Raw genomic sequence first — 4,912 nt, forward strand, 5'->3', positions numbered from 1 at the left:
TGTGTGTGTGTGTGTGTGTGTGTGTGTGTCTGTACTGTTGCAATATGTTTCACATATAAGCACTGTGCAGGGGTGTCCAGACATTCACAGTAATTGCGTGAATATCTGCCTAGAGCTACCATCTCATGGACAATGTCTAAGTGTCCACTCTAGGCTTCCCGATGAATAGGGGTATACTCATCGTCATCCCTAGTATTCATAGGAGAGGCCTTTTTGGAATGTAGTCTCCACACTGTAGTAAGCGGCAAGAAAAGCACTCTACCACTGAGCCATTTTCGAAGCCAAAGGATTAAGATTCTTGTTTGTAATTTGGTCAAAGCTATGTCCCTTTATGTACGCTACTAAAAATCTATTTACTAATTTCAAGTAAATACATAAATTCTATTTCCATCTCTTTTAACAAATAAAAAATAAAATTGTTTGCTTTGTAAATGGATCAGAAGAATGGAATTTTTGGCTAGCTAGGTCATTGCACATCTGTATCTCTCTTGCTCTCTCTCTTTCGTGATTCTCATAGACAATATGGTTGCTCCATAATTATCCTAATTTATTTTGCTTTTATATTTTTGGTTGCATCATTTCACTTTCTGCTCTATCATTTCCCAAATCAGCACACATAAACAGAACAACAGAAGTGGTTCTGTGGCTCATGTGGTAGAGCACTTGCCTTGATTTGAAGAGCTCAAGGACGGTGCCCAAGCCCAGAGTACAGGCCCCACAACTAATTTTTTAAAAAAAGAATCTAAATCCTTGATAATTCTTGGAACAGATCTGACTGAAATCAGTTGAATCACAATTTTCCTGCACAATGAAAGGAAAGGTCCAGGCTAGGAAAGCAGCTAGAGAAGGCAAGCAGATTGTATGTGTGACAAAACTTTGTGGAAAATGGTACAGAGGATTACTTACTGGAGATCCACTTGCACTGAAAGCATGATGCTGAACTATTGTTTGCTGATTCTGAACTATTGCTTTGATCATTATATTCTCCAAGAAGAAAAAATGAAATATAATTGATATCAAAGGACTACTAATACATGTGGTCTCCTCATTAAGCATCTTCAATCATCAAAATCACCTGAAGACAATAGATAGGCCTACTTTTTTTTTTTGTCCGGTCTTGGGGCCTGAACTCTGGCCTGGGCATTGTCCCTCAGCTCTTCAGCTCAAGGCTAGCGCTCTACCACTTGAGCCACACCGCCACTTCCGACTTTTTTCTTTTTGCTTATGTGGTGCTGAGGAATCGAACCCAGGCCCTCTGGCATGCAAGGCAAGCGCTCTACCACTGAGCCACCTTCCCAGCCCAGGCCTACTTTTTTAGATGGAAACAAGTGTTTTTAAAAAAACAAGAATTTAGGTAGTCATACAAAGGACTACTATTTTACTACTGAATTATACATTTTTTTCTAATGTTGGTTACCAATAAATAATGGATCTATTAGAAAGCTGTTAAAGCTCATATAATGAATAGTAATTTCTCTTACACTATATTTTGGTATTTCCCAAATCATTTACGTAGTAGGCTTTGTTTCTTATTTTCTCCTTCCTAGAATAAGCTGCACATGAAGACACCACTGGCCCTCATTTTCAGTCTGTGCATTTGAATACGGAGGAAAATCTTTCCTCTGCTCTCTATCAATTCACTACTCTCCAGTTAGAATAATTTAAAATAGTAAAAATGGAAAAAGAGAAAATAAATCACGGTGAAAAAACATGCAGAAAATTCACCGGATTTTTCTGACCATTTCAACCAACGTGAACTATTGGGGAAATACATGGACACCTCATTCCCACATTCAAAGTCTCTGGTTAGGCAATTCTGATGAAGACAAGGAACAAGATGAAAACGTGAGGAAGGTATCAATTGCAAGAACATAATGGAGAAGAAACCATGCAAATTTCTTCTTTGGGATGCTGAAATTAATCGGCTTACTACAGTGCCGAGACTACTTGCCAAAAAGGCCACTCATATGTATACTAGAAATGAGGTAAGTATATCCCTCTTCATCGGGAAGCCTAGAGTGGACATTTAGACATTGTCCATGAGTTGGTAGCTCAAGGCAGATATTCATGCAAGAATTCTGAATGGCTTGGCACCACTGCACAGTGAGTATATGTGGAATAATACCAGAATTGATTCTTTCGTACTTAATCATGATGCAGATACTAATCCCCAAACTAAGGGCCTCTTGACCCCCTTAAATATTGTTTCTTGGGATAGAAATAGCAAAGATACGCTGTATCTCCTTCTGTTGAAACATGATATCAAACCGGGATTGAAGAACAACTTGGAAGAAATTGCATTTGATATTGCCAAAAGCACAAGTATGTATCACTACCTATTTGAAGTTGTGGAAGGCTGTACAAATTGTTCTTCTACGTAGTAATGGTTTGGTTAAGTTTCTTAAATTTCAAAAGTGCCAGTCCATCCTTTGTGGCCCAACAAAATATTTTCATGATACAAAACAACAGCAATATCTTAATTTAAAAATTTATGGATTCCATGGTATTCTTCCACGTGAATTGCCTGACTTTGATGTCAAAATGTATTCAAGAGTTGTTTGTATGCATTTATAATGATTTCTGCAGAGTTTGTGATTTTTTTAATTTTATCTTATCTGTTGAAAAGAATAGTATAGAAATTAAAGATATTCCTGGTGCTTGTCTGAAAAAAGTATCTATGTTTGTATAAAGTCCATAATCTATTTCATTGTCTTCTAGATATAATACTTTGAAGTCTACGTTTTTTTATAAAATATAGGTTCATTAATAAATGTGTCCTTTCAGATTACATTCCATATAGGAAAAGTTTAAGATTCCTTTTTCCTAAGTCCTTATATTATTTTATTTCTTTGGGATTAAAAGATAATGTTATCTAATTTCAAGTTTTGTAAAGGTTATGCTATGTAAGGGCCTTTGAAAGTGAAGGTTTAGTACACTGATGTCAAACTAACCTTTAATTCTATGAATTACAGGTTATGTTACGCTTGTATTTTTGTAATCAACTTTTTCAAAACTGTTTTTCATTTCTTGCATTTTAAGAATGAAAAATATGGAATAATTCACAAATTTTCATACCATCCCTGTGCAAGTGCTATGTTAATCTCTGTATTGTTGTAATTTGTGTAGACTTGCTGCTGAAGCATGGAATATCCTCTTAATTTAAGTAGTTAACAATGTAACCTTTATACAGGCATATATCCTTGGTTGCCTATTTGTAACAAGGAACCTTTATTGTTCCTAAATATGCTATTGATCTTATTTCTATAAATTTCTATGTATAGTGGAAAAAATTTATATTGTTTGGTCGATTGCTCACATTTGCCATTTTTTGTCAATGACTATTTTGTCGTTTTCATTTTAAATTTGACCATATTTTGAAGCCTTTATAGCTAAGTCCAAAGGTAATGGCTTTTCAAGTACTTATTTATCAACTGAGTTAGCTTTGTGGAGCTAATGGATTCAAAGTAAGCCTTGCTTAAAAGCTACTTCTAAACTTCTGCAGGTTAAAATTTCTTAAATGAGGTCTCAGTGGTACAAATGTCTTTCTGACCCTTTACCCTTCTTCCATGTAGGAACAGACCAACCAGAATATCTTACCCTGACAGCATAGATTGTCTTACTGGAACAAAAATAATCTTAGTTACAAGGGTTCATAGAGAGATGAACACTTCAGCCCTAATTGTTCAGAATAGAAGGTATTTTATCAAAATATAATTGTTAATTATTCCTATTATTTCAAAAGTAGCTAAAGCCAAGAAGGTGAAAAAATGTTCATATTCATGTTTACCTAATATCCTGGCCTGTCTACCATCCAACCAGGCAGGAACTTATACTAGTGACTTTCTATCACCAAATATTTCCATAGCTCCTGGAGAAGTCCATATGTTTTTCCTCGATATTAGGCCTTAAATTGGTAATGTTTTAATCAAAGTGTTTCCTCTTGCCTCCAGGCTGTAAATTTACAAATGGTAAAGTTTTAGGTCTAACTCTACCAAAAACTGAGGTAGAGATAATGGAATAATACTTTAAAACAGAGTTGCCTTTGATACCCTAACCACAACGGAACATTGCTTAACAATGTCTTATATTATATATACTTATATATTTTATATTTATATTTGCTGATCTTAAATTTCACACAGTGAATCTTACTAGAATTCATTGATAATTTGACAAATAAATTGAAAATTATTCCCATAAATAGATTGGAACATAAATAATTAGGTTTACAATATATATTAGAATATAAAAAGTATCAATGCAATGTCTTCGGTATAAACTTGTGATACCTTCTAAGTGTTCTTGGTCTTCTGAATTCACATAGTAAAAAAAAAAAGCAGTATTGTTTTCCTCTAAGCTAGAAGAGATGTTACACTGCTGATATGTTTATTGTGTTAACTCGCTAGTCCCAAAGTTTTTTTCCATATTTCTGAAGCGTTCTTATTGATTATACACAAATTTGGCTGATATGATGCCTAAAAGCTATTATTCTTCTGCAGTACCCATGGGTCTGAGGATATCAGGTCCCAGTTACCTGCATCATCAGATAACATGGGCAAACCTTCTCACCCTGGCCCATGCAACATGCTAAGAGAAAGTAATTGAAGACCCATCTCAATTTCTTATTTCCTATAATATTTCAGTGCCCCAATTCCTTGCAGGAATTAGCAGTAAGGAATTGTGAAATGTAAGGCAACTTAAAATGAAAGATGAGCTCACAAAATATGACAGAAAGTACTGTAGTTCAAACTTTCAATTTACAGATGACCAGGCCATATGAGTAAACAAAATCCCAAATGTCACAAGATTATTTTTAATACGCCTCTCCTAATGATGAATGGAAGATTTCAGTCCAGCATAAGTAGGCCAAAAAATAATTCCTGAATGTTAGATCCATAATTGTTCTACCAAG

The 4,912-nt window shown here is 34.8% G+C and overlaps 1 pseudogene; it reads right to left on the bottom strand.

The window, feature by feature from the left end:
* Positions 1 to 3,043: 3,043 nt before the first annotated feature.
* Positions 3,044 to 3,143, bottom strand: LOC138817920 (U6 spliceosomal RNA; annotated as a pseudogene).
* Between the last annotated feature and the right edge of the window lie 1,769 nt (positions 3,144 to 4,912).

This window comes from Dipodomys merriami, unplaced genomic scaffold (genome assembly GCF_024711535.1).
Source record: "Dipodomys merriami isolate MVZ:Mamm:240054 unplaced genomic scaffold, mDipMer1.0.p SCAF_705, whole genome shotgun sequence".
Taxonomy (NCBI): Eukaryota; Metazoa; Chordata; class Mammalia; order Rodentia; family Heteromyidae; genus Dipodomys; species Dipodomys merriami.